The 12,224-nt window shown below is 44.2% G+C and overlaps 1 protein-coding gene across 1 annotated transcript in view; it reads right to left on the bottom strand.

Moving 5' to 3' along the window:
- Window positions 1–2,084: 2,084 nt before the first annotated feature.
- The window catches only part of LOC136643673 (hexokinase HKDC1), a 47,127-nt gene continuing 36,987 nt past the window's right edge, over window positions 2,085–12,224 (bottom strand). The window contains exon 19 of the mRNA XM_066618894.1: window positions 2,085–2,171. The gene's annotated coding sequence lies outside the window, so the exon portion shown is untranslated. The remainder of the gene's footprint in view (window positions 2,172–12,224) is intronic.

The raw sequence follows: 12,224 nt of genomic DNA, 5'->3' as shown, positions 1-12,224 counted from the left end.
GTATTAATCAAATAATTAAGTCAGTAGTTACTCATGTAATGCTCATGCAATCCAAGATTAGAAAATATTTTTTTAAACTATCTGGCAAAACCAGTTTATTCATTTGACACAAACACATTAATGACTGGCTTTCGTGGCTGACACAGCAAGAGTAGCAACTTTCTAAGTGACAATATCATTGTCAAAGAGGCTAACAGAAACCCTACTTGGCGTTATACTTTAATAGAAAACCTTGTTCAGAAGGTTCATCCCACATGGTAGAACAAGTACCTTCGTTACTGTAAATTGACGAGCATCATCCTGAAGGAACCTCAGCCAAGGCCTAGCCCCTCACCAACGTTGCGTTTTGGTGGTGCTGCAGGAAAGATAGCAAAGCCTGTGTGAACCCAAAGCACATCCTCCCAAAGCATGCTTTAAGTTGTTTTCTGGGTTGCCATGCTCAGTGTTTCATGGTGACAACTTCTTAGTATTTATCAGGAAGGTGCAACCTTGATAGCGCAGAACACACAGCTGTAAACTGCTTCCAGTTTCATGGCACAGTCAAAGAACGAAATACTTGTTGGATAAAACTGTAATTCACTGCACACTCCATCTATGTTGCTGAATTAAAACTTCTTTGTCTGCAGACAAATTCTTTTTAATATTTCAGGCACAGAAAAAAATTGACTTGTGTTCTCCAACAATGTAACTTTGCTGCAATGAATGAAGGCTTTGCTTTTGCTCTAAATCATGCTCTACATCTAAATACCAGCTGGTTTTAGAGAATTCCTTTTTTGTATAAAATTTAATGACCATGCAATTATTTAAATTTCAGACTAACTGCCTGGGCTTTAGGGACACAATGCAGCTCTGAAAACACAAACTTGAAAGCAGTTTTGGGAATGTCATTGGTGAATAAATTTGATAGAAATATATTTTATTCCTCCCAAATGGAGATAGTTATATTTGAAAAGCAGCAGCCACTTTCTTGGAAATGAAATCATAAATTTAAGTCACATATAGAAAGAGTGCAGTTTAGAAAACAACTCACAGCTCTTACCCACATTGTGGGGTCTCTGATCTCTAGGACACCAACATTCTCGCTACATTCTAGATACATACAGCAGTACTATCTAGATTTATCTGCTAATGAGATCTTCGAGATACTCCTTCATACATTGTCTATGTAAACAGATGTTGAAACAACCACCTCCCTCTAAAAAATGTATAAATAACCTTCCTCGAGTGTCAGTTGCATTCCTTCACTTTTCCTATAGCACTTTTTTAACATCTCAGTTCTCTTGATCACAGACTTCATGCCAGAACTCCCTTGTCTGTTCCTGCAAAGCACATAAACTGTGCCTATACTTACAGAATTTCTCAAACTGTGGATTGGGACCCACTAGGTGGGTCCCATTCATTTCAATGTGTATTTTATTTTTAATATATTAGACTTGATACTACCATGGTATGTGACTGCATTTGGGGAAATGTTACAGATTCACACTTTTAACAGGCTACTATGTATGGATAGGATATTTGGTTTTGCTGTGGGGTGCTTAAAAATTTTCCTGCTTGATGATGTCACTTCTGGCCATGACATTACTTCCAGTGGGTCCCAACAGATTGTCATTCTAAAAAGTGAGCCTTGGTGCTAAAAAGTTTAAGAACCACTGCTCTAACATTTCTCCCAGTGAGCCTAGGTTTAGTTTTCTTTATCACTCTGGCATTGACATTACTCACAGCCACGATTTGGGGATTTGAGACTTATAAACACTATTTGAAGTTCAGCAACCAGGTTTATTTAGCACACAAGCAATAGGGCATTTCAAACATTCATTAAGTTCTTGAAGTTTCCGTTTAATTCTTCTAAATATTCTAAACAATAGCCAATCAACCTGCTCCCAGGTGGAAGAGTGTTTGCTCTTATGAACAACATGCTGCCTTTTAACACCAACTTCCTTATAGCTTTAGAAAATCTGTACCTTTGCTGGTGCCTCTTACTCTTCTGCTGTTGTTTGATCACAGGCTTGTGGTGGTTCATAACCCTGTTAAGTGTGGCTCAGAAAGTCAGTTTAGCAGAACAGCATGCTGCAGATGGCATGTGCCAGGCCTTCTCATTGTTCTGTGGCCATGCTTTGGCATGCAGTAGCAGGGCTGGGTACCACATAGCACAAATTGCAAAAGTCATTCTGAAAATGCAAGTGAGGAGTGATCTTAAAGGGGAACAGTTGAATTTAGAACAAAAACATAGCTTTTAAAATCTAACAAAATGAAACATGTTGAAACACTTGAATGATATTCTCTTTAACTTTTCACTTCTTGTATGCATCCATAATCCTTATTCCAATCAGGGGTGTCCAAACTTTTTGGCAGGAGGGCCACATCATCTCTCTGACACTGTGTCAGGGGCCGGGGAAAAAATAATTAATTTACATTTCAAATTTGAATAAATTTACATAAGTTTACATAAATGAATAGATTAGAGATGGAACTTATATGAATGAATGAAGGTCTGGCAATAGCTCAGGGCCTATAAAAGACCTTGCGCAAAGCAAGGCTGGCCTTTCCTTCGCTACCACTGCTGCATCACAGATGTGAAACAGCAAGCAGTGGAGGGAGCTCTCGTCCCACAGCTCACATGAGAGGTAGAACAGTTGCCCTCTTACTGAGAGCAGTTGTATCAGGCCAGCATGGGTTCCAGCAAGTCTCCGGAGGGCCAGAAGCTCATTGGAGACTGGGGGCTCCCTGCGGGCCGGATTGGGAGTCCCCAAGGGCCACAAGTGGCCCCCGGGCCGGGGTTTGGGCACCCCTGGTATATATAATGAGCCAGGACATACACAGAATGGTACATATTTAAAGGTGTATTCACTTATTCCTTTGTTCTTAGGTATGCAGTAACATACCTCCACAAAGCAAACCCTAGGAGCACACCCATATAGTGTAAGCCCAAATCTGCTTTCAAGCAGATTAATTGTCAAGATTGTCAAGAGTCAAGATTTTTTTTTAAAGTACAATAGTATATCAGTCATCAGAGGTGTTGGGGGGAGTATGAAAGCCAAAGATAAATTAACCACAATAGTAGCATGAACAGCCAGCAGGGACAGGAAGCTGAACAGAACACAAAAGGCACAGTCACTCCGAGTCTGAATGGGGATTGTGCAGAAGAACTTCCTGGTATACAGTGGGCTACCCTTCAACCTGCTAAACACCTGAAGTCTTTCCCACACTTGTTCAAACTCTTCACAGCAGTTACAAAGTCTAGAAATTTGATAATGTTAAAAAAAGTCTCCCACTATTTTTTTCTATAGCATATACCTGTACTGAACACTGTGTCTTCATGGCAATTCCACAAATGCACAAAACGCAGATGGGTTTGACAACTTGACCAATACCTACGAAGTCACAGAAAGAAATTCAGAAGTACCTACAAGCAACAAGATGACAAGTCAGTCCTTAGAGTATGTTTATGCTAGTTTATAGATAGCTGCCTTTTTGTGATGGTTTAGGGGCTCTAGGGAATTTCTGCTTTATTTATTAGATAATTTAGGTATCTGACATATTGATTTTTCAGCTAATGAAAAAAATTACTGTGTCTTTAAGGAGATTTCTGCTAATGTCACAGTGTGTGTATGGTATGTAGGACTGCAACTTTGCAAAATAATTCCTCTCATATTTTGCCCTGGCAGCCAATGACAGAGAAAAAACCAGTCTAAGCATTAGATATCCTTTTTGAGAAAGAATCTTTTTTTTTTTAAACGTGGTTGTAACTTTTTTCTAATATATCAGTCTGTTCAGTCACTTTCCCCTCAAAACGTGGTTCAGATGTGTTCTCTGAAAACTTCATTATTTGGCTAATTGTTTGGCAAACGTGTGGAGCTGTTTGAATTCACAACAGTCTATGCATGGTGTGAAGAAAGTAATAAGTTTTTACTCCCTCTCTCAATATGAGAAATTTAGAACTCTCCAATGAAATTAACTGGGAGAAATTTCAGGACGTACAAAAAGAAGTATTTCTTCATACAAAGTATGACCAGGAGTGTGCCCCCCTTGAGGTGGATTGAATAACCCACAGCAAGTGGTAGGTAAGGAAGACAGCAAACTGGCAAAGGATGCCTTATACCCTGCAGCCACTTGCTGCCTGCTCCACTCAGCTACTGCCCCACTCTCTTCATGCTTGCTCTCCCTGTAGAGTGAGTGAGAATAGGAAACTTAGGTGTGAATGGCTGCTGTGATCTTTTTCCCAATCACTTTCTAGCACTTGGCAAGAAGATTGCCACTTTCTTCCTCCTCCTCAGTGCTGTCACTGACCAAGCATGGAAAACCTTGGAAGTGTAATTCTAAAGATTCTCCCTGCCTGTTTTCAAGATGTGGAAGGAGGAGGAAGAGTGTCTCACATATTAAAAAGGGGGGGGATGGAAATTGGGTACCATCTCAGGCATCATCTTGACTCAGCCAAACTCTGTGCATAACTTGTAGGATTTGCTGTCACAAGATGTCAAGATAGCCACTAGCTTAGATGGCTTTAAAAGAGAATCAGACAAGTGCATGGAGGATAGATGTGTCAGTGGCTGTTAGGAAAACTATGTGAAACATCTAATTTCACGTACCTCTAAATTCCAACTGCTAGGAAAAGACAGCCAGAATATAGCAGAACTACTATGGGTAGAAGCCTCTGACTGTACACTGTGGGAAGGACTTTTCCTCTGATCCAGCAGGGCTTTTCTTTTGTAGAGTCTAAGAATTCATATGGCACTTCCATTTCTTCAAGAGCTCCAAAGCCAGGCTGCCTTCAACAAGTACAGCTTTCCTTCCCTCTACATCAGGGGTGTTCAAACTTTTTGGCAGGAGGGCCATATCATCTCTCTAACACTGTGTCGGGGGCCGAATTAACTTACATTTCAAATCTGAATAAGTTTACATAAATAAATATATTAGAGATAAAACTTGTATTTATGAATGAAGGTCTTGCAATAGCTCAAGGCCTATAAAAGGCCTTGCACAAAGCAAGGCCAGCCTTTCCTTCGCTACCACTGCTGTATCACAGTCGTGAAACAGCAAGCAGTGGAGGGAACCCTCTTCCCACAGCTCACGTGAGAGGTCAAACAATCATCTTCACACTGAGAGCAGTTGCGTCAGGCCAGCATGGGCTCCAGGAAGGCTCCAGAGGGCCAGATGCTCTTTGGAGACTGGGGGCTCCCTGCGGGCCAGATTGTGAGTCCCTGAGGGCCGCAAGTGGCCCCCTGGCCGGGGTTTGGGCACCCCTGCTCTACAACATTAGCTTTGGAAAAAGATGCACTTGTAGAACTTCTGTTTTCCTTACAACCTCTTAAAATGTCAAAAATATTTATCCTGTGGGATAATCATTCTGCCAGCCCTCCAGGATAGGCCTGGAGTCTCCAAGAATCAGTATCAATCTCCTGATGACTACTGAAAGAAATCTTGGAGAGATTTTAACAGGGTCTGCTTGACATCCTCTCATGGTGGAGAAAAAAAATCTCCAGAAATATATTGCTTCAGTCAGAGTTGGCAATCCGACTTTGAAAATACCTGAAAAGTGAAATACTTGATCCTTTCCCATTAGCTTTAGATGGTAATTTAGTCAGATTTACAAGTGACATTCTGCAATCATAGGAGCCAAAACTACAGTACTAGTATAGTACCATCATTTTTCTGGCAGGGCTCCTTTCACACATCTATGAAAGCAGAAATTCACCAGTAAGCTTTCACCACCTTGTCTGTCACTGCTTTTAAAGGCACAGGAGCTTTGCCAGGAAAAAAAATGCTGGCATCTGTACACAATACCCACATCATTTCAAAGATAACCATTACTGCAATGTCTGCATTATATGGCCATTAAATGGATTGGTATTACAAAGCAGATGCCAAAGAGGGACTTCCTTCTAGGATGTTGTCTTTTTTTACAAAATGGAAATCATTCTGGCTTGGACTGATGGCACCATGAAAATGTCACTGTTGAGGACACTTTCCCACAATCTCTTAGACTAGAGTATCAAAGGTTGTCTCTTGAATGCCAGTCAAGTAGTTCCACCCAGGATTCCTCTGAGAATATTAATGATGTGTAGTCCACAGAAACATTTAATCATTTCTAACACACATTGGGGAGGAATTTACTCTAACACAGGTTACCTATGTGGGCCATGTAAAGGCACTTTTATCTGTTAAAGGTGATGTACAGTTAATCTTCTGTGAGGTTTGTTATTCTTAGGAACAGTGGAAATGCTACAGTTGTGGATGCCATCTTAAATTCGTTCCATGTGGTGGCTCTTACCAGGTAGTAAGTGAGTCACAAAGCAGCTCAGACCATTTTTCCATGTTACCATATATATTAAAAATAAGTTTGCAGTGACAGAGAAAATTAAAACAGTAAAGAATTTTGTAGCACTTTTTATTTCAGGATAAACTTCTGTGGGCTACAAGTTACATGTGAACCATTTATTGATTTATTTTACTATGTAAACCACTTTGTGAACTACTCCTGTTCAAAAGTGGCATATAAATACTCTTCATAATAATAATATGAGGCGAGTCAATGTATACCAACAGCTCACCATGTTTAACAGCCATCACTTCAAACAGTTTAAAATGGCCACATCCAGTGACCATCAGTTCTCACCCAGTCTAATTGCTTACTATACCTTCCAACCAACAATCTATAGCATGGAGTCATCCTCCATCTCGTCTTACCTGCTTTCCTCAAAGTATCTTCTACCTCAATGATTCACAGTGGCTAAATGAAGTCTTACACATTCATTCCCTCACAAAAGATAGAGAACTGACTAGTTGGCAACCCTAATGAAGCAAGAATGATCTTGAATTTTATAATAAAACAGCCCAAATTCTGTGACTCTGATAAAGTAGGTAAACTGGTAATTTATAGATAGTGACTTATCTTTATTACAATTGTAATATTTTCATTGCTACAATCTCAAAATGCTGTAGGAAGCACTATGGAGGGAGAAAAGGAATAAGCTTTATAAGGACAAAGGAGGACAGGAATGTGTGTATACTGCAGCACTACCATGTATCATCCTCATTTCTCATCCTCATGAAATACTCCTCATTTCAGAAGCTTACACAGACACAATTTATACATTCAGAATCATATTACAGCAATAGTGACTAAAACTTTTGCAGGACTTTAAAAAAACAAAAGCTAACGAAATTTTGCAAAAGTCACCCAATTCCATGAAGATTAGGTCAGAACAATGTTTTGATCATTGTCTTGCAGATTGTATAAGGAAGGAGGGGGGGAGGAGCCAGCCAGGAGTATAAAGCTAGGCAGGCCATCGCGTGAGGCTCTCTGCAGACGCGTGTGGCCTCTGGGAACCAAGTGCCTCTGGGAACTAAGTGCCGGGTAAGGCACAAGAGTTTAGCATCTGGGCGAGGAGAAGGCAAGGAGACCTCTGAGTTTTGGAGAAGGAGAGGAGGAGGAGCAGGAGGAGGAGGTAAGTGTACTCATTCTAACGCTTTGTCTTTCTAACTCCCTGTCTTCTAACCTTAACCTTACCTTTAAAGCAACCTTAAATCAAAATTGAAAGTTAGCACCTAAGGGAGGTACATAGGGCTACTCTGAGCAGGAGCAGAGTCCTACCCGTGAGTAAGAGCAGCGTCCTACTCGTGAGTAAGTGCCCAAGGGTCAGGCATTTAAATCAAAATTGAAAGTTAGGTGCACCTAAGGTAGCACTTAATCGAAGGAAGGGAGGAGGATAAAGTGAAAAGCAGGTTTTCTACTTGTTTAAATTAAACCTATACTTAACCCAGGTTAAACCTAATCTAAGTTGGAACATAACCTAAACAGGTCAGTAAATTGGGACACAGGATCTAGAGAGCAATAAATAATTAAACAAACCCAAATAAAAACTAGCTTGAGGTTACAAAAACAGTCCAGCCTAAGAGAACAGAACTAGGAGGGAAAGGACCTAGGAAGGGCCAATTCCCAACCCATTAAGAGCCCCATTAGGCTAATCCAAGCAGTCCATTCAGGAGCCTGCAGAGTAGGTCACGCCCATCAGCAGCCATTTGCCTTCCTGAGCTTTTGTAAACTCACCTGGGAAGGCCAGCCCCCTTTCAATCAGGAAGGAAGGAGGGGGGAGGAGCCAGCCAGGAGTATAAAGCTAGGCAGGCCATCGCGTGAGGCTCTCTGCAGACGCGTGTGGCCTCTGGGAACCCAGTGCCTCTGGGAACTAAGTGCCGGGTAAGGCACAAGAGTTTAGCATCTGGGCGAGTTCAGCAGCAGGGCGAGGAGGCCAGGGCCCCATACACTGCCCTTCCTCTTACCTTGAGAAAAGGGCTGCTATCCAGTGTACGGTTTTTAAAAGGACCCCTAAATAAAACAACAACAACAACAAAAAAGCTATGCAGTCAGACAGCCAGCAGCAGGGTGGGGGCTATCCAGTGTTCTGCATCAAGTGCCACATGTATGATTATATGCCTCTGGGGCATAAGTCATGGGTGTGTCCTCGGTGCAAGGAGCTCCAGGCTCTCAGGGAACGCGTCCGCTCCCTTGAAGCCTTGGTGGCCGACCTGGAGAAGCGCAGGCAGCCAGAGGAGGACCGTGGGGAGACTTCTGGGGACGATCAGGCTTCGTCCCAACCTCAGGCGTGCAGCTCCTCGGCTGCCTGGGTGGGAAGTCTCGGGACTGGAGGACGTCATCCTGGAGAGGAGGGAAACAATCCCCTAGGGGGGATCCCTTCTCCAGGGGATGGGCCCGTATCCGAGCGCACTCGGGATACTCCTCGGCGGGAGGGGGGTCGGGGGCTTCTTGTAGTGGGGGATTCGATTATTAGAAACATAGAGAGGGGGGTTTGCGACGGATGTGAGGACCGCATGGTGACTTGCCTGCCTGGTGCGAAGGTTGCGGACATCACTTCTCGTCTAGACAGGCTAGTAGACAGTGCTGGGGGAGAGGTAGCGGCTGTGGTGCATGTCGGCACCAACGACGTGGGCAAGTGTAGCTGGGAGGTCCTGGAGGCCAAATTAGGCTTTTAGGCAGGAAGCTGAAAGCCAGGACCTCAAAGGTAGCATTCTCTGAAGTGCTACCTGTTCCACGCGCAGGGCCAGCTAGGCAGGCGGAGATCAGGGGTCTCAATGCGTGGATGAGACGGTGGTGTAGGGAGGAGGGGTTTAGATTCGTTAGGCACTGGGGAACGTTTTGGGACAAGCGGGGCCTGTACAAGAGGGACGGGCTCCATTTGAACCAGAATGGAACCAGACTGCTGGCGCATAACATTAAAAAGGTGGCAGAGCAGCTTTTAAACTGATCCCTGGGGGAAGGCCGACAGGAGCCGAGGGGCATCCGGTTCGGGACTCCTCATCCCTATGGGATGAGGATGGGGAGGTTAGAGAACAACAAGACAAAGGCAGGGTAGGAGAAGAAATTGGGAAAGGTAGGGAGATGGGATGTGATAGACAGTTTGGCACAATGAGAGGATGCGGGGACAAAGGAGCGAATAAGCAGCCCGTCCTGGGGCATTCTGTGTATAAATGCTTTTATGCGAATGCCCGAAGTCTACGAGCAAAGGTGGGAGAACTGGAATGTCTGGTGACAAGGGAAAATATTGACATAGTGGGCATAACGGAAACCTGGTGGAATGCGGAGAATCAGTGGGATACCGCAATCCCAGGCTATAAACTCTACAGGAGGGGCAGGCAGGGGCGTGTTGGAGGTGGGGTGGCCCTTTATGTTAAGGAAGGGATAGAATCCAGCAAAGTAGAGATTGAAGGTGGGTCCGACTCCACCGTAGAATCTCTGTGGGTTAAATTACCAGGCTTGAGCAGCGATGTAATACTGGGGGTGTGCTATCGTCCTCCAGACCAGAAATCTGATGGGGACCTTGAAATGAGGAAACAGATCAGGGAGGTGACAAGGAAGGACAGGGTTGTAATCATGGGGGACTTCAATTATCCTCATATTGACTGGGTCAATTTGTGTTCTGGTCACGATAAGGAAACCGGATTTCTTGACGTGCTAAATGACTGTGGCTTAGATCAGCTAGTCACGGAGCCCACCAGAGGACAGGTGACTCTGGATTTAATTTTGTGCGGTACGCAGGACCTGGTTAGAGATGTAAACGTTACTGAGCCATTGGGGAACAGTGATCATGCTGCGATCCGTTTTGACGTGCACGTTGGGGGAAGAATACCAGGCAAATCTCTAACAAAAACCCTTGACTTCCGACGGGCGGACTTCCCTCAAATGAGGAGGCTGGTTAGAAGGAGGTTGAAAGGGAGGGTAAAAAGAGTCCAGTCTCTCCAGAGTGCATGGAGGCTGCTTAAAACAACAGTAATAGAGGCCCAGCAGAGGTGTATACCGCAAAGAAAGAAGGGTTCCACTAAATCCAGGAGAGTGCCCGCATGGCTAACCAGCCAAGTTAGAGAGGCTGTGAAGGGCAAGGAAGCTTCCTTCCGTAAATGGAAGTCTTGCCCTAATGAAGAGAATAAAAAGGAACATAAACTGTGGCAAAAGAAATGTAAGAAGGTGATAGGGGAGGCCAAGCGAGACTATGAGGAACGCATGGCCAGCAACATTAAGGGGAATAGTAAAAGCTTCTTCAAATATGTTAGAAGCAGGAAACCCGCCAGAGAAGCGGTTGGCCCTCTGGATGGTGAGGGAGGGAAAGGGGAGATAAAAGGAGACTTAGTGATGGCAGAGAAATTAAATGAGTTCTTTGCATCTGTCTTCACGGCAGAAGACCTCGGGCAGATACCGCTGCCCGAACGGCCCCTCCTGACCGAGGAGTTAAGTCAGATAGAGGTTAAAAGAGAAGATGTTTCAGACCTCATTGATAAATTAAAGATCAATAAGTCACCGGGCCCTGATGGCATACACCCAAGGGTTATTAAGGAATTGAAGAATGAAGTTGCAGATCTCTTGACTAAGGTATGCAACTTGTCCCTCAAAACGGCCACGGTACCAGAAGATTGGAGGATAGCAAATGTCACGCCTATTTTTAAAAAGGGAAAGAGGGGGGACCCGGGAAACTATAGGCCAGTCAGCCTAACATCTATACCGGGTAAGATGGTGGAATGCCTCATCAAAGATAGGATCTCAAAACACATAGACGAACAGGCCTTGCTGAGGGAGAGTCAGCATGGCTTCTGTAAGGGTAAGTCTTGCCTCACAAACCTTACAGAATTCTTTGAAAAGGTCAACAGGCATGTGGATGCGGGAAAACCCGTGGACATTATATATCTGGACTTTCAGAAGGCGTTTGACACGGTCCCTCACCAAAGGCTACTGAAAAAACTCCACAGTCAGGGAATTAGAGGACAGGTCCTCTCGTGGATTGAGAACTGGTTGGAGGCCAGGAAGCAGAGAGTGGGTGTCAATGGGCAATTTTCACAATGGAGAGAGGTGAAAAGCGGTGTGCCCCAAGGATCTGTCCTGGGACCGGTGCTTTTCAACCTCTTCATAAATGACCTGGAGACAGGGTTGAGCAGTGAAGTGGCTAAGTTTGCAGATGACACCAAACTTTTCCGAGTGGTAAAGACCAGAAGTGATTGTGAGGAGCTCCAGAAGGATCTCTCCAGACTGGCAGAATGGGCAGCAAAATGGCAGATGTGCTTCAATGTCAGTAAGTGTAAAGTCATGCACATTGGGGCAAAAAATCAAAACTTTAGATATAGGCTGATGGGTTCTGAGCTGTCTGTGACAGATCAGGAGAGAGATCTTGGGGTGGTGGTGGACAGGTCGATGAAAGTGTCGACCCAATGTGCGGTGGCAGTGAAGAAGGCCAATTCTATGCTTGGGATCATTAGGAAGGGTATTGAGAACAAAACGGTTAGTATTATAATGCCGTTGTACAAATCTATGGTAAGGCCACACCTGGAGTATTGTGTCCAGTTCTGGTCGCCGCATCTCAAAAAAGACATAGTGGAAATGGAAAAGGTGCAAAAGAGAGCGACTAAGATGATTACGGGGCTGGGGCACCTTCCTTATGAGGAAAGGCTATGGCGTTTGGGCCTCTTCAGCCTAGAAAAGTGACGCTTGAGGGGGGACATGATTGAGACATACAAAATTATGCAGGGGATGGACAGAGTGGATAGGGAGATGCTCTTTACACTCTCACATAATATCAGAACCAGGGGACATCCACTAAAATTGAGTGTTGGGCGGGTTGGGACAGACAAAAGAAAATATTTCTTTACTCAGCGCGTGGTCGGTCTGTGGAACTCCTTGCCACAGGATGTGGTGCTGGCATCTAGCCTAGACGCCTTTAAAA

The sequence above is a fragment of the Tiliqua scincoides genome, chromosome 3 (assembly GCF_035046505.1).
Source record: "Tiliqua scincoides isolate rTilSci1 chromosome 3, rTilSci1.hap2, whole genome shotgun sequence".
Classification (NCBI taxonomy): Eukaryota; Metazoa; Chordata; class Lepidosauria; order Squamata; family Scincidae; genus Tiliqua; species Tiliqua scincoides.
Note: the sequence above shows the minus strand (reverse complement) of the source record. Positions and strands in the feature narration are given on the sequence as shown.